This window comes from Ascidiella aspersa, chromosome 9 (assembly GCF_963924565.1).
Source record: "Ascidiella aspersa chromosome 9, kaAscAspe10.2, whole genome shotgun sequence".
Taxonomy (NCBI): Eukaryota; Metazoa; Chordata; class Ascidiacea; order Phlebobranchia; family Ascidiidae; genus Ascidiella; species Ascidiella aspersa.
The window spans coordinates 9,026,843-9,050,827 of record NC_139455.1 but is presented as its reverse complement, the minus strand read 5'-3'; the positions used below and the strand labels follow the sequence as shown (position 1 = coordinate 9,050,827).

Genomic DNA, 23,985 nt, shown 5'->3' with positions numbered 1-23,985 from the left:
AAAATTTAAAAACATATAAGTTTTGGAACTAGTACGAAATATTTCATTGCAGCAAAAACTTGTTCGACTAAAACATGAATTAATTAAACAACCAAATAATTTATGGATTTAATGTAAAAATAATCGATAGAACAAAAACTTGTATATTTCAAATCATCTATGATCAAACTGCACAAAATATGAAGGATTGGAGATGCCGGGTATCGATCCCGGTACCTCGCACACGCTAAGCGCGCGCTCTACAATCTGAGCTACATTCCAGATGAGAGCTATGCATTAATGCATGTTCATCAAGAAATACTTTAATCAGTCATGTTTTATCCGGGATGATATAAATTTATTCTGATGTTTACCGAATAAACTACTTCAGAATATAAAAAAAAGAATAAGAAACAACTATAATCGTGCTGAACCTATTTCTGTTTTAAAATTCTCCAGTTCATCTCATAGCATTCATTATACAGTTGACTAAATATGAGTAATGAGAATTATTACCTGCTTTGTACAACTTTGTTCAACATGATTCATTGTATTAGAGCTAGGATTCCATTGAGAAATGTATTAATCATAAATTTTGTTTTTTGTTTACAGCCAACCAAATTAAAGTTTACAAATTTTACTTGAATAAAACGAAAGTTGTTATGTTTAGTAAAACATTACTGGTTTGCTTTAACAAAAATGATTTTTGTAGTGTTTACCTTGTCGTTTAAAGCAATGATTGAAATAGAGCAGTTGCTCGAAATATTTCATCATTATTGCGAATTATTTTTTCGGTAAAATGTAATTCCGAAGGCACCACTGGGGAACAAACCCAGGATCTCCTGTTTACTAGACAGGCGCTTTACCACTAAGCCATGGCGCCGCCGTGCAAAGAAGACTTTCTAAACCATTTTCGATAAGATAAGATAGCGTTCGCAAAGTTGTAACAATTTTCAATGAAATGCAAACTGAAACTAACCGAAGATTGAGAAGTTTTGCAACAGGTCGATTTTAAACTACAAGTAATAACTATATTTGGCCCCTTGAAGTTGCCAAAATATTTCTGCTCCAGGTGAGGCTCGAACTCACAACCTCCGCATTTCTCCGCTACTATTGTATAAGTACGGCGCGCTAACCGATTGCGCCACTGGAGCGCTGCACAACAAATTTCTGTTATCTTTCAAATTTTAGATAAATTTAAAAACATATAAGTTTTGGAACTAGTACGAAATAATTCATTGCAGCAAAAACTTATTCGACTAAAACATGAATTAATTGAACAATTAAATTTTTTATGGTTTTAATGTACATATAATCGATACAACAAAAACTTGTATATTTCAAGTCATCTAAGTTCAAACTGCACAAAAAGATAAAGGATTGGAGATGCCGGGTATCGATCCCGGTACCTCGCACATGCTAAGCGCGCGCTCATCTGAGCTACATCCCCGTTGAGAGACATGCATTAATACATGTTCATCAAGAAATAGATTAATCATTCATGTTTTATCCGGGATGATATAAATTTATTCTGATGTTTACCGAACAAACTACTTCAGAATAAAAAAAATATGAATAAGAAGTAACTATAATCATGCTGAACCTAATTCTGTTTTAAAATTCTCCAGTTCATCTCATAGCATTCAATATACAATTGACTAAATATTAGTAATTAGAATAATTACCTGCTTTGTACAACTTTGTTCAACATGATTCATTGTATTAGTGCTAGGATTCCATTGAGAAATGTAGTAAACCCAAATTTTGTTTTTCGTTTAAAGCCAACCAAATAAAAGTTTACAAATCTAACTTGAATAAAACGAATGTTGTGAAGTTTAGAAAAACATTGCTAGTTTGCTTTAACAAAAATGTCTTTTGTAGTGTTTACATTGTCGTTTAAAGCAATGATTGAAATAGAGCAGTTGCTCGAAATATTTCAACATTATTGCGAATTATTTTTCGGTAAAATGTAATTCCGTAAGGCACCACTGGGGATCGAACCCAGGATCTCCTGTTTACTAGACAGGCGCTTTACCACTAAGCCATGGCGCCGCCGTGCAAAGAAGACTTTCTAATCAATTTTCTCTAAGATAAGTTAGCGTTCGCAAAGTTGTAACAATTTTCAATGAAATGCAAACTGAAACCAACCGAAGATTAAGTAGTTTTGGAACAGGTCGATTTTAAACTTCAAGTTATAACTATACTTGGCCCCTTGAAGTTGACAAAATATTTCTGCTCCAGGTGCGGGTCGAACTCACAAATTCCGCATTTCTCCGCTACTATTGTATAAGTACGGCGCGCTAACCGATTGCGCCACTGGAGCGCTGTACAACAAATTTCTGATGTCTTTTAAATTTTAGATAAAATTTAAAAACACATAAGTTTTGGAACTAGAACGAAATAATTCATTACAACATAAACTTATTCGACTAAAACATGAATTAATTAAACTACTAAATTATTTATGGATTTAATGTACATATAATCGATACAACAAAAACTTGTATATTTCAAATCATCTTTGATCAAACTGCACAAAATACAAAGGATTGGAGATGCCGGGTATCGATCCCGGTACCTCGCACATGCTAAGCGCGCGCTCTACCATCTGAGCTACATCCCCGTTGAAAGCCATGCATCAATGCATGTTCATCAAGAGAAACTTTAATCATTCATGTTTTATCCGGGATGATATAAATTTATTCTGATGTTTACCGAACAAACTACTTCAGAATAAAAAATATATGAATAAGGAGTAACTATAATCATGCTGAACCTAATTCTGTTTAAAAATTCTCCAGTTCATCTCATAGCATTCATTATACAATTGACTAAATATTAGTAATTAGAATTATTTCCTGCTTTGTACAACATTGTTCAACGTGATTCATTATAATAGCGCTAGGATTACATTGAGAAATGTAGTAAACTTAAATTTTGTTTTTCGTTTGCAGCCCACCAAATAAATGTTTACAAATCTAACATGAATAAAACGAATGTTGTTAAGTTTAGAAAAACATTGCTAGTTTGCTTTAACAAAAAAGTCTTTTGTAGTGTTTACCTTGTTGTTTAAAGCAATGATTGAAATAGAGCAGTTGCTCGAAATATTTCAACATTATTGCGAATTGCTTTTTCGGTAATTTAATTCCGTAAGGGACCACTGGGGATCGAACCCAGGACCTCCTGTTTACTAGACAGGCGCTTTACCACTAAGCCATGGCGCCGCCGTTAAAAGAAGACTTTCTACACAATGTTCTTTGAAATAAGATAGCGTTCGCAAAGTTGTAACAATTTTCAATGACATGCAAACTGAAACCAACCGAAGATTAAGTAGTTTTGGAACAGGTCGATTTTAAACTTCAAGTTATAACTATACTTGGCCCCTTGAAGTTGACAAAATATATTTGCTCCAGGTGAGGCTCCAACTCACAACCTCCGCATTTCTCCGCTGCTATTGTATAAGTACGGCGCGCTAACCGATTGCGCCACTGGAGCGCTGTACAACAAATTTCTGATATCTTTCAAATTTTAAATAAAATTTAAAAACACATAAGTTTTGGAACTAGAACGAAATAATTCATTACAACATAAACTTATTCGACTAAAACATCAATTAATTAAACAACTAAATTATTTATGGATTTAATGTACATATAATCGATACAACAAAAACTTGTATATTTCAAATCATCTATGATCAAACTGCACAAAATATAAAGGATTGGAGATGCCGGGTATCGATCCCGGTACCTCGCACATGCTAAGCGCGCGCTCTACCATCTGAGCTACATCCCCGTGGAGAGCAATGCATAAATACATGTTCATCAAGAAACACTTTAATCATTCATGTTTTATCCGGGATGATATAAATTTATCCTGTTGTTTACCGAACAAACTACTTCAGAATAAAAAAAAATATGAATAAGAAGTAACTATAATCGTGCTGAATCTATTTCTGTTTTAAAATTCTCCAGTTCATCTCATAGCATTCATTATACAGTTGACTAAATATTAGTAATGAGAATTATTACCTGCTTTGTACAACTTTGTTCAACATGATTCATTGTAATAGCGCTAGGAATACTTTGAGAAATGTAGTAAACTTAAATTTTGTTTTTCGTTTACAGCCAACCAAATTAAAGTTTACAAATCTAACTTGAATAAAACGAATGTTGTTAAGTTTAGAAAAACATTACTAGTTTGCTTCAACAAAAATGATTTTGTAGTGTTTACCTTGTCGTTTAAAGCAATGATTGAAATAGGGCAGTGACTCGAAATATTTCAAGATTATTGCGAATTATTTTTCGGTAAAATGCAATTCCGTAAGGCAACACTGGGGATCGAACCCAGGATTTTCTGTTTACTAGACAGGCGCTTTACCACTAAGCCATGGCGCCGCCGTGCAAAGAAGACTTTCTAATCAATTTTCTCTAAGATAAGATAGCGTTCGCAAAGTTGTAACAATTTTCAATGAAATGCAAACTGAAACTAACCGAAGATTAAGTAGTTTTGCAACAGGTCGATTTTAAACTACAAGTTATAACTGTACTTGGCCCCTTGAAGTTGCCAAAATATTTCTGCTCCAGGTGCGGCTCGAACTCTCAACCTCCGCATTTCTCCGCTACTATTGTATAAGTACGGCGCGCTAACCGATTGCGCCACTGGAGCGCTGCACAACAAATTTCTGTTATCTTTCAAATTTTAGATAAATTTAAAAACATATAAGTTTTGGAACTAGTACGAAATAATTCATTGCAGCAAAAACTTATTCGACTAAAACATGAATTAATTGAACAATTAAATTTTTTATGGTTTTAATGTACATATAATCGATACAACAAAAACTTGTATATTTCAAGTCATCTAAGTTCAAACTGCACAAAAAGATAAAGGATTGGAGATGCCGGGTATCGATCCCGGTACCTCGCACATGCTAAGCGCGCGCTCATCAGAGCTACATCCCCGATGAGAGACATGCATTAATACATGTTCATCAAGAAATAGATTAATCATTCATGTTTTATCCGGGATGATATAAATTTATTCTGATGTTTACCGAACAAACTACTTCAGAATAAAAAAAATATGAATAAGAAGTAACTATAATCATGCTGAACCTAATTCTGTTTTAAAATTCTCCAGTTAATCTCATAGCATTCAATATACAATTGACTAAATATTAGTAATTAGAATAATTACCTGCTTTGTACAACTTTGTTCAACATGATTCATTGTATTAGTGCTAGGATTCCATTGAGAAATGTAGTAAACCCAAATTTTGTTTTTCGTTTAAAGCCAACCAAATAAAAGTTTACAAATCTAACTTTAATAAAAAGAATGTTGTGAAGTTTAGAAAAACATTGCTAGTTTGCTTTAACAAAAATGTCTTTTGTAGTGTTTACCTTGTCGTTTAAAGCAATGATTGAAATAGAGCAGTTGCTCGAAATATTTCAACATTATTGCGAATTATTTTTCGGTAAAATGTAATTCCGTAAGGCACCACTGGGGATCGAACCCAGGATCTCCTGTTTATTAGACAGGCGCTTTACCACTAAGCCATGGCGCCGCCGTGCAAAGAAGACTTTCTAAACAATTTTCTCTAAGATAAGTTAGCGTTCGCAAAGTTGTAACAATTTTCAATGAAATGCAAACTGAAACCAACCGAAGATTAAGTAGTTTTGGAACAGGTCGATTTTAAACTTCAAGTTATAACTATACTTGGCCCCTTGAAGTTGACAAAATATTTCTGCTCCAGGTGCGGGTCGAACTCACAAATTCCGCATTTCTCCGCTACTATTGTATAAGTACGGCGCGCTAACCGATTGCGCCACTGGAGCGCTGTACAACAAATTTCTGATGTCTTTTAAATTTTAGATAAAATTTAAAAACACATAAGTTTTGGAACTAGAACGAAATAATTCATTACAACATAAACTTATTCGACTAAAACATGAATTAATTAAACTACTAAATTATTTATGGATTTAATGTACATATAATCGATAGAACAAAAACTTGTATATTTCAAATCATCTTTGATCAAACTGCACAAAATACAAAGGATTGGAGATGCCGGGTATCGATCCCGGTACCTCGCACATGCTAAGCGCGCGCTCTACCATCTGAGCTACATCCCCGTTGAAAGCCATGCATCAATGCATGTTCATCAAGAAAAACTTTAATCATTCATGTTTTATCCGGGATGATATAAATTTATTCTGATGTTTACCGAACAAACTATTCAGAATAAAAAATATATGAATAAGGAGTAACTATAATCATGCTGAACCTAATTCTGTTTAAAAATTCTCCAGTTCATCTCATAGCATTCATTATACAATTGACTAAATATTAGTAATTAGAATTATTTCCTGCTTTGTACAACATTGTTCAACGTGATTCATTATAATAGCGCTAGGATTACATTGAGAAATGTAGTAAACTTAAATTTTGTTTTTCGTTTACAGCCCACCAAATAAATGTTTACAAATCTAACTTGAATAAAACGAATGTTGTTAAGTTTAGAAAAACATTACTAGTTTGCTTCAACAAAAATGATTTTGTAGTGTTTACCTTGTCGTTTAAAGCAATGATTGAAATAGGGCAGTGACTCGAAATATTTCAAGATTATTGCGAATTATTTTTCGGTAAAATGCAATTCCGTAAGGCAACACTGGGGATCGAACCCAGGATTTTCTGTTTACTAGACAGGCGCTTTACCACTAAGCCATGGCGCCGCAGTGCAAAGAAGACTTTCTAATCAATTTTCTCTAAGATAAGATAGCGTTCGCAAAGTTGTAACAATTTTCAATGAAATGCAAACTGAAACTAACCGAAGATTAAGTAGTTTTGCAACAGGTCGATTTTAAACTACAAGTTATAACTGTACTTGGCCCCTTGAAGTTGACAAAATATTTCTGCTCCAGGTGCGGCTCGAACTCTCAACCTCCGCATTTCTCCGCTACTATTGTATAAGTACGGCGCGCTAACCGATTGCGCCACTGGAGCGCTGTACAACAAATTTCTTATATCTTTCAAATTTTAGATAACATTTAAAAACATATAAGTTTTGGAACTAGAATGAAATAATTCATTTCAACAAAAACTTATTCGACTAAAACATGAATTAATTAAACCACTAAATTATTTATGGATTTAATGTACATATATTCGATACAACAAACGCTTGTATATTTTAAATCATCTATGATCAAACTGCACAAAATATAAAGGATTGGAGATGCCGGGTATCGATCCCGGTACATCGCACATGCTAAGCGCGTGCTCTACCATCTGAGCTACATCCCCGTTGAGAGCCATGCATTAATACATGTTCATCAAGAAATACTTTAATCATTCACGTTTTATCCGGGATGATATAAATGTATTCTGATGTTTACCGAACAAACTACTTCAGAATAAAAAAAATATGAATAAGAAGTAACTCTAATCATGCTGAACCTATTTCTATTTTAAAATTTTCCAGTTCACCTCATAGCATTCATTATACAGTTGACTAAATATTAGTAATAAGAATTATTACCTGCTTTGTACAACTTTGTTCAACATGATTCATTATAATAGCGCTAGGATTACATTGAGAAATGTAGTAAACTTAAATTTTGTTTTTCGTTTACAGCCAACCAAATAAAAGTTCACAAGTCTAACTTGAATAAAACGAATGTTGTTAAGTTTAGAAAAACATTGCTAGTTTGCTTTAACAAAAATGTCTTTTGTAGTGTTTACCTTGTCGTTTAAAGCAATTATTGAAATAGACGGGTTGCTCGAAATATTTCAACATTATTGCGAATTACTTTTTCGGTGAAATGTAATTCCGTAAGGCACCACTGGGGATCGCACCCAGGATCTCCTATTTACTAGACAGGCGCTTTACCACTAAGCCATGGCGCCGCCGTGCAAACAAGACTTTCTAAACAATTTGCGATGAGATAAGATACCGTTTGCAAAGTTGTAACAATTTTCAATGAAATGCAAACTGAAACTAACCGAAGATTAAGTAGTTTTGCAACAGGTCGATTTTGAACTACAAGTTATAACTATACTTGGACCCTTGAAGTTGACAAAATATTGCTGCTACAGGTGAGGCTCGAACTCACAACCTCCGCATTTCTCCGCTACTATTGTATAAGTACGGCGCGCTAACCGATTGCGCCACTGTAGCGCTGTACAACAAATTTCTGATATCTTTCAAATTTTAGATAAAATTAAAAAACATATAAGTTTTGGAATTAGAACGAAATAATTCATTAGAACATCAACTTATTCGACTTGAACATGATTTAATTAAACAACTAAATTATTTATGGCTTTAATGTACATATAATCGATACAACAAAAACTTGTATATTTCAAATCATTTAAGATCAAACTGCACAAAATATAAAGGATTGGAGATGCCGGGTGTTGTGTTTTCAATCACGTTTGCGCCTTGCTTCTTTACAGAGTCCAAATAAGCACAGTTTGTTGTAACTTAAGTTGTATTCAGTCGAAATCAGTAAAATGGAATGGTAACGTAGTAGTAAGTGAACAGCCTTTTATAGGCTCACGAAGTAATTACAAACACACCAATTACATTCCTGCAGTAGGCACAAATCAAGCGCGTACACACACACAACGCATAGCAATTAAAATAACCCAAGAATGCCTCGAGCCGCGTGCTCGGGAATAGCGCGGCCAATAAAATAACACAAGAATGCCTCGAGCCGCGTGCTCGGAAATGGCGCGGTTGCGTTCCACAACACCTCCCCTTTTAAATTATTGTCCACCCAGAACACCGTAGCCGAACCTCCTCGGCTGTAGACGTTGTCTCTTCGAGCGACGGGGATTGTCGGGACCAAACCTCGGGGAATCTGGAGGAGTAGGTGAGGATGATGCCGGTATATGAGTGGACGGGACCAGGGGAATATGCTCTGACGGACATGAAAGTTCAGGCTCACCCGGGTCATCGTCTTCATTAGGGTATCTAGGGCGAAGTTGGTCAAGGTGACGTCTCCAGATTGGACCACGAGGAAATACTCTCACGGTAAATGTTCTACTCCCACAGCATTTAACAATAGTGGCAGGAACCCATCTTTTCGAACCATCGTGTCTAGATCCAAAATATTGCGCGTAACATGGATCACCATTTCGAAAACTAATACGCACTGGTTTGTTGTTCTTCGACACGGAATTTTGTTGCTGGCGTTGCAAGACATGTGTAGGTGATGGTACCATCGTGTCTATGAGCGATCGAATTTGTCGAGCGTTAAGTAGCTCGCTCGGGGAGAAACCGCTAGAATTTGGGGTTCTTCGGTACTGAAGAAGAAACTCCTGTAAAGCTTCTTTCGGGGGTTTCTCTGACTTCTTCATTGCCTTTTTGAACGTTTGAACTAGCCGTTCGGCGGCGCCATTTGTGGACGGGTGATAAGGCGCACCCGTTAGATGAACAATACCCCTCTGCCGGCAGAAATCCTGGAACTCGGCAGAAACGAAAGCCTGCGCGTTATCTGAGACGATAGTGTGTGGATAACCAAAATGTGCAAAGTCTTCTTCGAGCAAGTTCATGGTCGCCTTGGACGTCATCAATGAAGTAGCATGAATGCACGGGTACTTGGAATAGGCGTCGATCATGAGCAACCAATTGCTCCCCAAGAAGTTCACAGCATGGTCGATGTGAACACGACTCCATGGTTTTTCAGGAATCATCCATGGATGGACAGAAGGTTTAGTAGGAAGGTTTTGCTGTTCTCCGCATATGGAACATTTTCGGCAAAGATTCAGAATATCGTCATCAATGTTCGGCCAGTACACTGCAGACCTAGCCAACTGCTTCATCCTTTGGATGCCAAAGTGACCTTGGTGTAATAGTTGTAGAACGTGCTGTCGTAGCTTTTGCGGAATAACCAATCGAGTTCCATAGAACAGACAACCATGAGAAACTGTCAATAAATCAGCAGACCTGCGAAACTTTGCAGCTGGGTCATTTGAGGAAAAAGTTGTTGGCCAACCGTGTTGGACAAAACGCATGACTCGGGAAAGAACATCATCTTTTCCGGATTCCTTCTTCATGGTGTTGGGGTCTGTGGGCTGGACTTGACGACTTAGCGTAGTGATGGTGCAAACAGTGTCGACATCATCTGTAGTTTCCTCTTTGTCAAAATAGACATCTTCCCCTTCTGGTAACCGGCTGAGTGCATCGGCGTTCTGGTGACTGGCGGTCTTCCTGTACTCGATTTTGTATTTAAACTGACCAAGAAAAAGCGCCCATCGTGCTAACCGATTTGCCGCAAGTGGAGGAGTTGGCTTTGTAGGACCAAAAAGTGCCAACAGTGGCTTGTGGTCGGTGACAAGAATGAATTCACGACCAAAAAGATACTGGTAAAATTTCTTCAGTGCGAAGATAATTGAAAGAGCCTCCTTTTGAATTTGGCTGTAGTTGCGCTGACTGGAGGTGAGCAACTTTGAGACATTGGCAATTGGCCTTTCGCTTCCGTCCGAATAGCGATTAAAAAGTACGGCACCAATGCCCACATTTGACGCATCACAAGATATCCCAATAGGAAGAGAGGGATCAAAGTAAGTTAAAACATTGTCAGAAGACAGCCATGTCTTCAATTGACGGAAAGCTTTTGATTCTTCGTTATTCCAACTCCAAAGAACTTTGTCTCGAGTCAGACGATACAGAGGTTCAGCAATGGAAGAAAAACTTGGTGGCAAAAATTTACTATAAAATTGAACCGACCCAAGAAACGAACGTAGTGCCGATGCGTTTTTCGGTGCAGGCATATTGAGCACAGCATCGAGTTTGGAAGCTTTCCTGATGCCGTCTTTATGAAGTAAATGACCCAAGTATTCAACTGTGGGTTGTGCAAACTTGCATTTCTCTAAACGACAGCGAAGCCCCTTCTCACTTAAACGTTGAAGCAATTGACGGAGATTGTTTAAGTGATCTTTTGCCGATGAACCGCTGACAAGTAAATCATCAAGATATACAGCCACTCCTGGAAGATCTTGCGTCAGTTCGTCCATAATCTGTTGAAAGTATCCCGGAGCCGAGGTGATGCCAAACGGTAATACATTTTGCAGCAAGACACCTCGGTGAGTGCTCAACGCCAACCTTTTCCGGCTTTCGGGACCTAGACGTATTTGGTTGTATGCATCAGCAAGATCGATTTTTGTGAAACCAAATCCTCCTCGAAGTTTCTGCATCAACGTATCTGGAAGAGGTAGTGGATGTCGATGGAGTGCCAATTGGGGATTTACCGTGGCTGAATAATCCCCGCAAAGTCTTAGCCGTGGCCTGTTGTGAGTTGACAACGGTGCTTTTCGAACAGGAACCACCGGTGTACCCCAGTCATTGAACTTGACTGGAGTCCAGATTCCTCGGGCAATTCCTGCGTCATATTCACGGGCAACATCTTCTTGTAGCGCAAATGGCACAGAACGGTGCTTAAAGAAAACCGGTTTAGCCTCCGCTTGAAACTTCACTTCAAGCTCTAAACCTTTCAAGCAACCCAGTTCAGGTTTGAAAATGTCTTTAAACTCGTTGCAAAGACCTCGGCAAGCATCTTGTAAAGGCAGATAGAGTTGGTCGCCCGAAGTAACAACGGAATTCACGCAATCTTTGGAAGATGAATGATGCAGTATGTCGTCAACCGAAATCTCCAAAGAACATATGGCATTGCGACCAAGCAAATTTAAGCATGGAACTTTCGTGACAAAGAAATCTTGATCAAAGACTCGATCACCATAAGTAGTTGGCGTCGTAAACATACCCAACAAAGGCACTGGGTGCTCTGTCGCAGAATTAAAACGTCGATCAGGAGCGCGAAGCTTAGGCGATCCGATTCTCTTCCAATCGTGGACAGACAAGAAATTTCCACTGGTTGCTGTATCCAGCTCAAATTCGCAAAATTTGCCAAAAAGTGACACCACAACCTTCAACTTGTGTAGTGGGGAACGAGTGGAAATTGACTTCAGCAAATGAACATTCGTCATCGAATTGACCACATCGGACTTCTTCTTACGGCAAGCATCTTCAGTATGACCTATACGATTGCAATATCGACACGTCGCATTCTTGTGACGGCAAACCGGCGCAAAATGACCAGTTTTCCCACAGCGATAACACCGGGCAGCTTCTTTGGGCTTCTCATTCGGTGCGGATTTTGTAAACTGCTTCTTGGATCCGCGCACCTTACGCACAGAACCGCTCGTCCCATAGACGGTTTCCTTGGCAACTTGCGCCGCATCCTCCGTCTGCATGGCAACCTCAATCGCACGAGAGAAAGTAAGTTCATCTGACTTGAGTTTGAACATGGCCTTCAACACCGCTTCATTGGATATTGAACAGATGAACCTGGTTCGTAAAGCTTCATCCAACGGATCTCTGATAGAGGTGAAATCGCAAGTAGCAGCATCGTGACGAATACGGGCGGCTAATTCTTGCACCGTTTCACCTGGCTTGCGCTGCATGTTGCTCCAAAACCGAAACCTTTCGCGAATAATAAAACGCTTGGGATCAAATTGATCTTTCATGAAGCCTTCAATCTCATTCATTGTTAGATCGTTGACGTCTTTCGCTGGCGAACTTTGTCCTGCTAAATTGGACAGCAGCTTGTAAGTTGTCGTGGTTTGGTTCGTTAAAAACACTTGGGCAACCCTCTTCTCGGATATTGCATGAGCCTTCACAAATGTTGAGAAGCGAGACCAGTAGTCATCCCACAATTCTGTCGTAGAATCAAAGGGGTTAAAGCTAGGTGCAGCAACATTAGAATTGGTAACAGCGGGACCAGAAGACTTTTCCAACACAGACAGGATAAGATTCATTTGCTCTTCATGCTGTCGTTGTTGCTCTTCATGCTGTCGTTGTTGCTCTTCATGTTGTCGTTGTTGCTCTTCATGCTGTCGTTGTTGCTGTTTTATCTGCTTCTGCATCGTCTCCAATAGCTTCTCCATATTGACACAAACGTTGAGATTGAAACAAGTCGTTCAGTTGACCGATCCCATCCTTGTCGCCAAAAACTCTGTTGTGTTTTCAATCACGTTTGCGCCTTGCTTCTTTTCAGAGTCCAAATAAGCACAGTTTGTTGTAACTTAAGTTGTATTCAGTCGAAATCAGTAAAATGGAATGGTAACGTAGTAGTAAGTGAACAGCCTTTTATAGGCTCACGAAGTAATTACAAACACACCAATTACATTCCTGCAGTAGGCACAAATCAAGCGCGTACACACACACAACGCATAGCAATTAAAATAACACAAGAATGCCTCGAGCCGCGTGCTCGGGAATAGCGCGGCCAATAAAATAACACAAGAATGCCTCGAGCCGCGTGCTCGGAAATGGCGCGGTTGCGTTCCACAACACCGGGTATCGATCCCGGTACCTCGCACATGCTGAGCGCGCGCTCTACCATCTGAGCTACATCCCCGTTGAGATCCATGCATTAATACATGTTCATCAACAAATACTTTAATCATTCACGTTTTATCCGGGATGATATAAATTTATTCTGATGCTTACCGAACAAACTACTTCAGAATAAAAAAAATATGAATAAGAAGTAACTATAATCATGCTGAACCTATTTCTGTTTGAAAATTTTTGAGTTCATCTCATAGCATTCATTATTCAGTTGACTAAATATTAGTAATAAGAATTACGACCTGCTTAGCACAACTTTGTTCAACATGATTCATTATAATAGCGCTAGGATTACATTGAGAAATGTAGTAGACTTAAATGTTTTTTTTCGTTTACAGCCAACCAAATAAAAGTTTATAAGTCTAACTTGAATAAAACGAATGTTGTTAAGTTTAGAAAAACATTGCTAGTTTGCTTTAACAAAAATGTATTTTGTAGTGTTTACCTTGTCGTTTAAAGCAATGATTGAAATAGAGCAGTTGCTCGAAATATTTCAACATTATTGCGAATTACTTTTCCGGTAAAATGTAATTCCGTAAGGCACCACTGGGGATCGTACCCGGGAACTACTTTTTATTAGACAGGCGCTTTAACAACTAAGCCATGACGCCGCAGTGCAAAGAACACTTTCTAAACAATTTTCTACATGATAAATAGCGTTCGCAAAGTTGTAACAATTTTCAATGAAATGCAAACTGAAACTAACCGAAGATTAAGAAGTTTTGCAACAGGTCGATTTTAAACTACAAGTTATAACTATACTTGTCCAAATGTAGTTGACAAAATATTTCTGCTCCAGGTGAGGGTGGAACTCACAATCTCCGCATTTCTCCGCTACTATTGTATAAGTACGGCGCGCTAACCGATTGCGCCACTGGAGCGCTGTACAACAAATTTCTGATATCTTTCAAATTTTAGATAAAATTAAAAAACATATAAGTTTTGGAACTAGAACGAAATAATTCATTACAACAAAAACTTATTCGACTAAAACATGAATTAATTAAACAACTAAATTATTTATGGATTTAACGTACATATGATCGACACAACAAAAGCTTGTATATTTCAAATCATCTATGATCAAATTGCACAAAATATAAAGGATTGGAGATGCCGGGTATCGATCCCGGTACTTCGCATATGCTAAGCGCGCGCTCTACAATCTGAGCTACATCCCCGTTGAGAGCCATGCATTAATACATGTTCATCAAGAAATACTTTAATCATTCATGTTTTATCAGGGATGATATTAATTTATTCTGATGTTTACCGAACAAACTACTTCAGAATAAAAAAAATATAAATAAGAAGTAAGTATAATCATGCTGAACCTATTTCTGTTTTAAAATTCTCCAGTTCATCTCATAGCATTCATTATACAATTGACTAAATATTAGTAATGAGAATTATTACCTGCTTTGTACAACTTTGTTCAACATGATTCATTATTATAGCGCTAGGATTACATTGAGAAATGTATTAATCATAAATTTTGTTTTTCGTTTGCAGCCAACCAAATAAAAGTTTAATAATATAACTTGAATAAAACGAATGTTCTAAACTTTAGAAAAACATTGCTAGTTTGCTTTAACAAAAATGTGTTTTGTAGTGTTTACCTTGTCGTTTAAAGCAATGATTGAAATAGAGCAGTTGCTCGAAATATTTCAACATTATTGCGAATTATTTTTCGGTAAAATATAATTCCGTAAGGCACCACTGGGGATCGAACCCAGGATCTCCTGTTTACTAGACAGGCGCTTTACCACTAAGCCATGGCGCCGCCGTGCAAAGAACACTTTCTAATCAATTTTCTCTAAGATAAGTTAGCGTTCGCAAAGTTGTAACAATTTTCAATGAAATGCAAACTGAAACCAACCGAAGATTAAGTAGTTTTGGAACAGGTTGTTTTTAAACTTCAAGTTATAACTATACTTGGCCCCTTGAAGCTGACAAAATATTTCTGCTCCAGGTGCGGGTCGAACTCACAAATTCGCATTTCTCCGCTACTATTGTATAAGTACGGCGCGCTAACCGATTGCGCCACTGGAGCGCTGTACAACAAATTTCTGATGTCTTTTAAATTTCAGATAAAATTTAAAAACACATAAGTTTTGGAACTAGAACGAAATAATTCATTACAACATAAACTTATTCGACTAAAACATGAATTAATTAAACTACTAAATTATTTATGGATTTAATGTACATATAATCGATACAACAAAAATTTGTATATTTCAAATCATCTTTGATCAAACTGCACAAAATACAAAGGATTGGAGATGCCGGGTATCGATCCCGGTACCTCGCACATGCTAAGCGCGCGCTCTACCATCTGAGCTACATCCCCGTTGAGAGCCATGCATCAATGCATGTTCATCAAGAAAAACTTTAATCATTCATGTTTTATCCGGGATGATATAAATTTATTCTGATGTTTACCGAACAAACTACTTCAGAATAAAAAATATATGAATAAGGAGTAACTATAATCATGCTGAACCTAATTCTGTTTAAAAATTCTCCAGTTCATCTCATAGCATTCATTATACAATTGACTAAATATTAGTAATTAGAATTATTTCCTGCTTTGTACAACATTGTTCAACGTGATTCATTATAATAGCGCTAGGATTACATTGAGAAATGTGTTAATCATAAATTTTGTTTTTCGTTTGCAGCCAACCAAATAAAAGTTTAATAATATAACTTGAATAAAACGAATGTTCTAAACTTTAGAAAAACATTGCTAGTTTGCTTTAACAAAAATGTCTTTTGTAGTGTTTACCTTGTCGTTTAAAGCAATGATTGAAATAGAGCAGTTGCTCGAAATATTTCAACATTATTGCGAATTATTTTTCGGTAAAATGTAATTCCGTAAGGCACCACTGGGGATCGAACCCAGGATCTCCTGTTTACTAGACAGGCGCTTTACCACTAAGCCATGGCGCCGCCGTGCAAAGAACACTTTCTAAACAATTTTCTCTAAGATAAGTTAGCGTTCGCAAAGTTGTAACAATTTTCAATGAAATGCAAACTGAAACCAACCGAAGATTAAGTAGTTTTGGAACAGGTCGATTTTAAACTTCAAGTTATAACTATACTTGGCCCCTTGAAGTTGACAAAATATTTCTGCTCCAGGTGCGGTCGAACTCACAAATTCCGCATTTCTCCGCTACTATTGTATAAGTACGGCGCGCTAACCGATTGCGCCACTGGAGCGCTGTACAACAAATTTCTGATGTCTTTTAAATTTTAGATAAAATTTAAAAACACATAAGTTTTGGAACTAGAACGAAATAATTCATTACAACATAAACTTATTCGACTAAAACATGAATTAATTAAACTACTAAATTATTTATGGATTTAATGTACATATAATCGATACAACAAAAACTTGTATATTTCAAATCATCTTTGATCAAACTGCACAAAATACAAAGGATTGGAGATGCCGGGTATCGATCCCGGTACCTCGCACATGCTAAGCGCGCGCTCTACCATCTGAGCTACATCCCCGTTGAGAGCCATGCATCAATGCATGTTCATCAAGAAAAACTTTAATCATTCATGTTTTATCCGGGATGATATAAATTTATTCTGATGTTTACCGAACAAACTACTTCAGAATAAAAAATATGTGAATAAGGAGTAACTATAATCATGCTGAACCTAATTCTGTTTAAAAATTCTCCAGTTCATCTCATAGCATTCATTATACAATTGACTAAATATTAGTAATTAGAATTATTTCCTGCTTTGCAGAACATTGTTCAACGTGATTCATTATAATAGCGCTAGGATTACATTGAGAAATGTAGTAAACTTAAATTTTGTTTTTCGTTTACAGCCAACCAAATAAAAGTTCGCAAGTCTAACTTGAATAAAACGAATGTTGTTAAGTTTAGAAAAACATTGCTAGTTTGCTTTAACAAAAATGTCTTTTGTAGTGTTTACCTTGTCGTTTAAAGCAATTATTGAAATAGACGGGTTGCTCGAAATATTTCAACATTATTGCGAATTACTTTTTCGGTAAAATGTAATTCCGTAAGGCACCACTGGGGATCGCACCCAGGATCTCCTATTTACTAGACAGGCGCTTTACCACTAAGCCATGGCGCCGCCGTGCAAACAAGACTTTCTAAACAATTTGCGATGAGATAAGATACCGTTTGCAAAGTTGTAACAATTTTCAATGAAATGCAAACTGAAACTAACCGAAGATTAAGTAGTTTTGCAACAGGTCGATTTTGAATTACAAGTTATAACTATACTTGGACCCTTGAAGTTGACAAAATATTGCTGCTACAGGTGAGGCTCGAACTCACAACCTCCGCATTTCTCCGCTACTATTGCATAAGTACGGCGCGCTAACCGATTGCGCCACTGTAGCGCTGTACAACAAATTTCTGATATCTTTCAAATTTTAGATAAAAGTAAAAAACATATAGGTTTTGGAATTAGAACGAAATAATTCATTAGAACATCAACTTATTCGACTTGAACATGATTTAATTAAACAACTAAATTATTTATGGCTTTAATGTACATATAATCGATACAACAAAAACTTGTATATTTCAAATCATTTAAGATCAAACTGCCCAAAATATAAAGGATTGGAGATGCCGGGTATCGATCCCGGTACCTCGCACTTGCTAAGCGCGCGCTCTACCATCTGAGCTACATCCCCGTTGAGATCCATGCATTAATACATGTTCATCAAGAAATACTTTAATCATTCATGTTTTATCAGGGATGATATTAATTTATTCTGATGTTTACCGAACAAACTACTTCAGAATAAAAAAAATATAAATAAGAAGTAAGTATAATCATGCTGAACCTATTTCTGTTTTAAAATTCTCCAGTTCATCTCATAGCATTCATTATACAATTGACTAAATATTTGTAAATAGAATTATTACCTGCTTTGTACAACTTTGTTCAACATGATTCATTATTATAGCGCTAGGATTACATTGAGAAATGTATTAATCATAAATTTTGTTTTTCGTTTGCAGCCAACCAAATAAAAGTTTAATAATATAACTTGAATAAAACGAATGTTCTAAACTTTAGAAAAACATTGCTAGTTTGCTTTAACAAAAATGTATTTTGTAGTTTACCTTGTCGTTTAAAGCAATGATTGAAATAGAGCAGTTGCTCGAAATATTTCAACATTATTGCGAATTATTTTTCGGTAAAATATAATTCCGTAAGGCACCACTGGGGATCGAACCCAGGATCTCCTGTTTACTAGACAGGCGCTTTACCACTAAGCCATGGCGCCGCCGTGCAAAGAACACTTTCTAATCAATTTTCTCTAAGATAAGTTAGCGTTCGCAAAGTTGTAACAACTTTTAATGAAATGCAAACTGAACCAACCGAAGATTAAGTAGTTTTGGAACAGGTCGATTTTAAACTTCAAGTTATAACTATACTTGGCCCCTTGAAGTTGACAAAATATTTCTGCTCCAGGTGCGGTCGAACTCACAAATTCCGCATTTCTCCGCTACTATTGTATAAGTACGGCGCGCTAACCGATTGCGCCACTGGAGCGCTGTACAACAAATTTCTGATGTCTTTTAAATTTTAGATAAAATTTAAAAACACATAAGTTTTGGAACTAGAACGAAATAATTCATTACAACATAAACTTATTCGACTAAAACATGAATTAATTAAACTACTAAATTATTTATGGATTTAATGTACATATAATCGATACAACAAAAACTTGTATATTTCAAATCATCTTTGATCAAACTGCACAAAATACAAAGGATTGGAGATGCCGGGTATCGATCCCGGTACCTCGCACATGCTAAGCGCGCGCTCTACCATCTGAGCTACATCCCCGTTGAGAGCCATGCATCAATGCATGTTCATCAAGAAAAACTTTAATCATTCATGTTTTATCCGGGATGATATAAATTTATTCTGATGTTTACCGAACAAACTACTTCAGAATAAAAAATATGTGAATAAGGAGTAACTATAATCATGCTGAACCTAATTCTGTTTAAAAATTCTCCAGTTCATCTCATAGCATTCATTATACAATTGACTAAATATTAGTAATTAGAATTATTTCCTGCTTTGCAGAACATTGTTCAACGTGATTCATTATAATAGCGCTAGGATTACATTGAGAAATGTAGTAAACTTAAATTTTGTTTTTCGTTTACAGCCAACCAAATAAAAGTTCGCAAGTCTAACTTGAATAAAACGAATGTTGTTAAGTTTAGAAAAACATTGCTAGTTTGCTTTAACAAAAATGTCTTTTGTAGTGTTTACCTTGTCGTTTAAAGCAATTATTGAAATAGACGGGTTGCTCGAAATATTTCAACATTATTGCGAATTACTTTTTCGGTAAAATGTAATTCCGTAAGGCACCACTGGGGATCGCACCCAGGATCTCCTATTTACTAGACAGGCGCTTTACCACTAAGCCATGGCGCCGCCGTGCAAACAAGACTTTCTAAACAATTTGCGATGAGATAAGATACCGTTTGCAAAGTTGTAACAATTTTCAATGAAATGCAAACTGAAACTAACCGAAGATTAAGTAGTTTTGCAACAGGTCGATTTTGAACTACAAGTTATAACTATACTTGGACCCTTGAAGTTGACAAAATATTGCTGCTACAGGTGAGGCTCGAACTCACAACCTCCGCATTTCTCCGCTACTATTGCATAAGTACGGCGCGCTAACCGATTGCGCCACTGTAGCGCTGTACAACAAATTTCTGATATCTTTCAAATTTTAGATAAAAGTAAAAAACATATAAGTTTTGGAATTAGAACGAAATAATTCATTAGAACATCAACTTATTCGACTTGAACATGATTTAATTATACAACTAAATTATTTATGGCTTTAATGTACATATAATCGATACAACAAAAACTTGTATATTTCAAATCATTTAAGATCAAACTGCACAAAATATAAAGGATTGGAGATGCCGGGTATCGATCCCGGTACCTCGCACTTGCTAAGCGCGCGCTCTACCATCTGAGCTACATCCCCGTTGAGATCCATGCATTAATACATGTTCATCAAGAAATACTTTAATCATTCATGTTTTATCAGGGATGATATTAATTTATTCTGATGTTTACCGAACAAACTACTTCAGAATAAAAAAAATATAAATAAGAAGTAAGTATAATCATGCTGAACCTATTTCTGTTTTAAAATTCTCCAGTTCATCTCATAGCATTCATTATACAATTGACTAAATATTTGTAAATAGAATTATTACCTGCTTTGTACAACTTTGTTCAACATGATTCATTATTATAGCGCTAGGATTACATTGAGAAATGTATTAATCATAAATTTTGTTTTTCGTTTGCAGCCAACCAAATAAAAGTTTAATAATATAACTTGAATAAAACGAATGTTCTAAACTTTAGAAAAACATTGCTAGTTTGCTTTAACAAAAATGTATTTTGTAGTTTACCTTGTCGTTTAAAGCAATGATTGAAATAGAGCAGTTGCTCGAAATATTTCAACATTATTGCGAATTATTTTTCGGTAAAATATAATTCCGTAAGGCACCACTGGGGATCGAACCCAGGATCTCCTGTTTACTAGACAGGCGCTTTACCACTAAGCCATGGCGCCGCCGTGCAAAGAACACTTTCTAATCAATTTTCTCTAAGATAAGTTAGCGTTCGCAAAGTTGTAACAACTTTTAATGAAATGCAAACTGAACCAACCGAAGATTAAGTAGTTTTGGAACAGGTCGATTTTAAACTTCAAGTTATAACTATACTTGGCCCCTTGAAGTTGACAAAATATTTCTGCTCCAGGTGCGGTTCGAACTCACAAATTCCGCATTTCTCCGCTACTATTGTATAAGTACGGGGCGCTAACCGATTGCGCCACTGGAGCGCTGTACAACAAATTTCTGATGTCTTTTAAATTTCAGATAAAATTTAAAAACACATAAGTTTTGGAACTAGAACGAAATAATTCATTACAACATAAACTTATTCGACTAAAACATGAATTAATTAAACTACTAAATTATTTATGGATTTAATGTACATATAATCGATACTACAAAAATTTGTATATTTCAAATCATCTTTGATCAAACTGCACAAAATACAAAGGATTGGAGATGCCGGGTATCGATCCCGGTACCTCGCACATGCTAAGCGCGCGCTCTACCATCTGAGCTACATCCCCGTTGAGAGCCATGCATCAATGCATGTTCATCAAGAAAAACTTTAATCATCCATGTTTTATCCGGGATGATATAAATTTATTCTGATGTTTACCGAACAAACTACTTCAGAATAAAAAATATATGAATAAGGAGTAACTATAATCGTGCTGAATCTATTTCTGTTTTAAAATTCTCCAGTTCATCTCATAGCATTCATTATACAGTTGACTAAATATTAGTAATGAGAATTATTACCTGCTTTGTACAACTTTGTTCAACATGATTCATTGTAGTAGTGCTAGGAATACTTTGAGAAATGTAGTAGACTTAAATTTTGTTTTTCGTTTACAGCCAACCAAATTAAAGTTTACAAATCTAACTTGAATAAAACGAATGTTGTTAAGTTTAGAAAAACATTACTAGTTTGCTTCAACAAAAATGATTTTGTAGTGTTTACCTTGTCGTTTAAAGCAATGATTGAAATAGGGCAGTGACTCGAAATATTTCAAGATTTTTGCGAATTATTTTTCGGTAAAATGCAATTCCGTAAGGCAACACTGGGGATCGAACCCAGGATTTTCTGTTTACTAGACAGGCGCTTTACCACTAAGCCATGGCGCCGCCGTGCAAAGAAGACTTTCTAAACAATTTTCTCTAAGATAAGTTAGCGTTCGCAAAGTTGTAACAATTTTCAATGAAATGCAAACTGAAACTAACCGAAGATTAAGTAGTTTTGCAACAGGTCGATTTTAAACTACAAGTTATAACTGTACTTGGCCCCTTGAAGTTGACAAAATATTTCTGCTCCAGGTGAGGCTCGAACTCTCAACCTCCGCATTTCTCCGCTACTATTGTATAAGTACGGCGCGCTAACCGATTGCGCCACTGGAGCGCTGTACAACAAATTTCTTATATCTTTCAAATTTTAGATAACATTTAAAAACATATAAGTTTTGGAACTAGAATGAAATAATTCATTTCAACAAAAACTTATTCGACTAAAACCTGAATTAATTAAACCACTAAATTATTTATGGCTTTAATGTACATATATTCGATACAACAAACGCTTGTATATTTCAAATCATCTATGATCAAACTGCACAAAATATAAAGGATTGGAGATGCCGGGTATCGATCCCGGTACATCGCACATGCTAAGCGCGTGCTCTACCATCTGAGCTACATCCCCGTTGAGAGCCATGCATTAATACATGTTCATCAAGAAATACTTTAATCATTCACGATTTATCCGGGATGATATAAATATATTCTGATGTTTACCGAACAAACTACTTCAGAATAAAAAAAATATGAATAAGAAGTAACTCTAATCATGCTGAACCTATTTCTATTTTAAAATTTTCCAGTTCACCTCATAGCATTCATTATACAGTTGACTAAATATTAGTACTAAGAATTATTACCTGCTTTGTACAACTTTGTTCAACATGATTCATTATAATAGCGCTAGGATTACATTGAGAAATGTAGTAAACTTAAATTATGTTTTTCGTTTACAGCCAACCAAATAAAAGTTCACAAGTCTAACTTGAATAAAACGAATGTTGTTAAGTTTAGAAAAACATTGCTAGTTTGCTTTAACAAAAATGTCTTTTGTAGTGTTTACCTTGTCGTTTAAAGCAATTATTGAAATAGACGGGTTGCTCGAAATATTTCAACATTATTGCGAATTACTTTTTCGGTAAAATGTAATTCCGTAAGGCACCACTGGGGATCGCACCCAGGATCTCCTATTTACTAGACAGGCGCTTTACCACTAAGCCATGGCGCCGCCGTGCAAACAAGACTTTCTAAACAATTTGCGATGAGATAAGATACCGTTTGCAAAGTTGTAACAATTTTCAATGAAATGCAAACTGAAACTAACCGAAGATTACGTAGTTTTGCAACAGGTCGATTTTGAACTACAAGTTATAACTATACTTGGACCCTTGAAGTTGACAAAATATTGCTGCTACAGGTGAGGCTCGAACTCACAACCTCCGCATTTCTCCGCTACTATTGTATAAGTACGGCGCGCTAACCGATTGCGCCACTGTAGCGCTGTACAACAAATTTCTGACATCTTTCAAATTTTAGATAAAATTTAAAAACATATAAGTTTTGGAATTAGAACGAAATAATTCATTAGAACATCAACTTATTCGACTTGAACATGATTTAATTAAACAACTAAATTATTTATGGCTTTAATGTACATATAATCGATACAACAAAACTTGTATATTTCAAATCATTTAAGATCAAACTGCACAAAATATAAAGGATTGGAGATGCCGGGTATCGATCCCGGTACCTCGCACATGCTAAGCGCGCGCTCTACCATCTGAGCTACATCCCCGTTGAGATCCATGCATTAATACATGT

The 23,985-nt window shown here is 36.2% G+C and overlaps 32 non-coding genes across 32 annotated transcripts; all 32 read right to left on the bottom strand.

Moving 5' to 3' along the window:
• Window positions 1–790: 790 nt before the first annotated feature.
• Window positions 791–862, bottom strand: Trnat-agu (transfer RNA threonine (anticodon AGU)). The gene has a single exon. It is a non-coding gene; the product is annotated as a tRNA-Thr (tRNA).
• A 181-nt stretch (window positions 863–1,043) lies between these two features.
• Trnai-uau (transfer RNA isoleucine (anticodon UAU)) lies at window positions 1,044–1,133 on the bottom strand. Its single transcript is given in 2 exon segments — window positions 1,044–1,079; window positions 1,096–1,133. It is a non-coding gene; the product is annotated as a tRNA-Ile (tRNA).
• Window positions 1,134–1,959: 826 nt separating this feature from the next.
• Window positions 1,960–2,031, bottom strand: Trnat-agu (transfer RNA threonine (anticodon AGU)). Its single transcript has one exon. It is a non-coding gene; the product is annotated as a tRNA-Thr (tRNA).
• Window positions 2,032–2,529: 498 nt separating this feature from the next.
• Window positions 2,530–2,602, bottom strand: Trnaa-agc (transfer RNA alanine (anticodon AGC)). The gene has a single exon. It is a non-coding gene; the product is annotated as a tRNA-Ala (tRNA).
• Window positions 2,603–3,131: 529 nt separating this feature from the next.
• Window positions 3,132–3,203, bottom strand: Trnat-agu (transfer RNA threonine (anticodon AGU)). Its single transcript has one exon. It is a non-coding gene; the product is annotated as a tRNA-Thr (tRNA).
• A 181-nt stretch (window positions 3,204–3,384) lies between these two features.
• On the bottom strand, window positions 3,385–3,474 carry Trnai-uau (transfer RNA isoleucine (anticodon UAU)). Its single transcript is given in 2 exon segments — window positions 3,385–3,420; window positions 3,437–3,474. It is a non-coding gene; the product is annotated as a tRNA-Ile (tRNA).
• Window positions 3,475–3,701: 227 nt separating this feature from the next.
• Window positions 3,702–3,774, bottom strand: Trnaa-agc (transfer RNA alanine (anticodon AGC)). Its single transcript has one exon. It is a non-coding gene; the product is annotated as a tRNA-Ala (tRNA).
• Window positions 3,775–4,304: 530 nt separating this feature from the next.
• Window positions 4,305–4,376, bottom strand: Trnat-agu (transfer RNA threonine (anticodon AGU)). The gene has a single exon. It is a non-coding gene; the product is annotated as a tRNA-Thr (tRNA).
• Window positions 4,377–6,043: 1,667 nt separating this feature from the next.
• Trnaa-agc (transfer RNA alanine (anticodon AGC)) lies at window positions 6,044–6,116 on the bottom strand. The gene has a single exon. It is a non-coding gene; the product is annotated as a tRNA-Ala (tRNA).
• A 528-nt stretch (window positions 6,117–6,644) lies between these two features.
• Window positions 6,645–6,716, bottom strand: Trnat-agu (transfer RNA threonine (anticodon AGU)). The gene has a single exon. It is a non-coding gene; the product is annotated as a tRNA-Thr (tRNA).
• A 1,102-nt stretch (window positions 6,717–7,818) lies between these two features.
• Trnat-agu (transfer RNA threonine (anticodon AGU)) lies at window positions 7,819–7,890 on the bottom strand. The gene has a single exon. It is a non-coding gene; the product is annotated as a tRNA-Thr (tRNA).
• A 181-nt stretch (window positions 7,891–8,071) lies between these two features.
• Trnai-uau (transfer RNA isoleucine (anticodon UAU)) lies at window positions 8,072–8,161 on the bottom strand. The gene is given in 2 exon segments: window positions 8,072–8,107; window positions 8,124–8,161. It is a non-coding gene; the product is annotated as a tRNA-Ile (tRNA).
• A 6,032-nt stretch (window positions 8,162–14,193) lies between these two features.
• Window positions 14,194–14,283, bottom strand: Trnai-uau (transfer RNA isoleucine (anticodon UAU)). Its single transcript is given in 2 exon segments — window positions 14,194–14,229; window positions 14,246–14,283. It is a non-coding gene; the product is annotated as a tRNA-Ile (tRNA).
• Window positions 14,284–15,113: 830 nt separating this feature from the next.
• Window positions 15,114–15,185, bottom strand: Trnat-agu (transfer RNA threonine (anticodon AGU)). The gene has a single exon. It is a non-coding gene; the product is annotated as a tRNA-Thr (tRNA).
• Window positions 15,186–15,682: 497 nt separating this feature from the next.
• On the bottom strand, window positions 15,683–15,755 carry Trnaa-agc (transfer RNA alanine (anticodon AGC)). The gene has a single exon. It is a non-coding gene; the product is annotated as a tRNA-Ala (tRNA).
• A 530-nt stretch (window positions 15,756–16,285) lies between these two features.
• Trnat-agu (transfer RNA threonine (anticodon AGU)) lies at window positions 16,286–16,357 on the bottom strand. Its single transcript has one exon. It is a non-coding gene; the product is annotated as a tRNA-Thr (tRNA).
• A 497-nt stretch (window positions 16,358–16,854) lies between these two features.
• Window positions 16,855–16,927, bottom strand: Trnaa-agc (transfer RNA alanine (anticodon AGC)). The gene has a single exon. It is a non-coding gene; the product is annotated as a tRNA-Ala (tRNA).
• A 531-nt stretch (window positions 16,928–17,458) lies between these two features.
• On the bottom strand, window positions 17,459–17,530 carry Trnat-agu (transfer RNA threonine (anticodon AGU)). Its single transcript has one exon. It is a non-coding gene; the product is annotated as a tRNA-Thr (tRNA).
• A 181-nt stretch (window positions 17,531–17,711) lies between these two features.
• On the bottom strand, window positions 17,712–17,801 carry Trnai-uau (transfer RNA isoleucine (anticodon UAU)). Its single transcript is given in 2 exon segments — window positions 17,712–17,747; window positions 17,764–17,801. It is a non-coding gene; the product is annotated as a tRNA-Ile (tRNA).
• Window positions 17,802–18,028: 227 nt separating this feature from the next.
• Window positions 18,029–18,101, bottom strand: Trnaa-agc (transfer RNA alanine (anticodon AGC)). Its single transcript has one exon. It is a non-coding gene; the product is annotated as a tRNA-Ala (tRNA).
• A 528-nt stretch (window positions 18,102–18,629) lies between these two features.
• On the bottom strand, window positions 18,630–18,701 carry Trnat-agu (transfer RNA threonine (anticodon AGU)). The gene has a single exon. It is a non-coding gene; the product is annotated as a tRNA-Thr (tRNA).
• Window positions 18,702–19,197: 496 nt separating this feature from the next.
• Trnaa-agc (transfer RNA alanine (anticodon AGC)) lies at window positions 19,198–19,270 on the bottom strand. The gene has a single exon. It is a non-coding gene; the product is annotated as a tRNA-Ala (tRNA).
• A 531-nt stretch (window positions 19,271–19,801) lies between these two features.
• On the bottom strand, window positions 19,802–19,873 carry Trnat-agu (transfer RNA threonine (anticodon AGU)). The gene has a single exon. It is a non-coding gene; the product is annotated as a tRNA-Thr (tRNA).
• Window positions 19,874–20,054: 181 nt separating this feature from the next.
• On the bottom strand, window positions 20,055–20,144 carry Trnai-uau (transfer RNA isoleucine (anticodon UAU)). The gene is given in 2 exon segments: window positions 20,055–20,090; window positions 20,107–20,144. It is a non-coding gene; the product is annotated as a tRNA-Ile (tRNA).
• A 227-nt stretch (window positions 20,145–20,371) lies between these two features.
• On the bottom strand, window positions 20,372–20,444 carry Trnaa-agc (transfer RNA alanine (anticodon AGC)). Its single transcript has one exon. It is a non-coding gene; the product is annotated as a tRNA-Ala (tRNA).
• Window positions 20,445–20,972: 528 nt separating this feature from the next.
• On the bottom strand, window positions 20,973–21,044 carry Trnat-agu (transfer RNA threonine (anticodon AGU)). Its single transcript has one exon. It is a non-coding gene; the product is annotated as a tRNA-Thr (tRNA).
• A 497-nt stretch (window positions 21,045–21,541) lies between these two features.
• Trnaa-agc (transfer RNA alanine (anticodon AGC)) lies at window positions 21,542–21,614 on the bottom strand. The gene has a single exon. It is a non-coding gene; the product is annotated as a tRNA-Ala (tRNA).
• A 529-nt stretch (window positions 21,615–22,143) lies between these two features.
• Window positions 22,144–22,215, bottom strand: Trnat-agu (transfer RNA threonine (anticodon AGU)). The gene has a single exon. It is a non-coding gene; the product is annotated as a tRNA-Thr (tRNA).
• Window positions 22,216–22,396: 181 nt separating this feature from the next.
• Window positions 22,397–22,486, bottom strand: Trnai-uau (transfer RNA isoleucine (anticodon UAU)). The gene is given in 2 exon segments: window positions 22,397–22,432; window positions 22,449–22,486. It is a non-coding gene; the product is annotated as a tRNA-Ile (tRNA).
• Window positions 22,487–23,317: 831 nt separating this feature from the next.
• On the bottom strand, window positions 23,318–23,389 carry Trnat-agu (transfer RNA threonine (anticodon AGU)). Its single transcript has one exon. It is a non-coding gene; the product is annotated as a tRNA-Thr (tRNA).
• Window positions 23,390–23,570: 181 nt separating this feature from the next.
• Window positions 23,571–23,660, bottom strand: Trnai-uau (transfer RNA isoleucine (anticodon UAU)). The gene is given in 2 exon segments: window positions 23,571–23,606; window positions 23,623–23,660. It is a non-coding gene; the product is annotated as a tRNA-Ile (tRNA).
• A 226-nt stretch (window positions 23,661–23,886) lies between these two features.
• Trnaa-agc (transfer RNA alanine (anticodon AGC)) lies at window positions 23,887–23,959 on the bottom strand. The gene has a single exon. It is a non-coding gene; the product is annotated as a tRNA-Ala (tRNA).
• Between the last annotated feature and the right edge of the window lie 26 nt (window positions 23,960–23,985).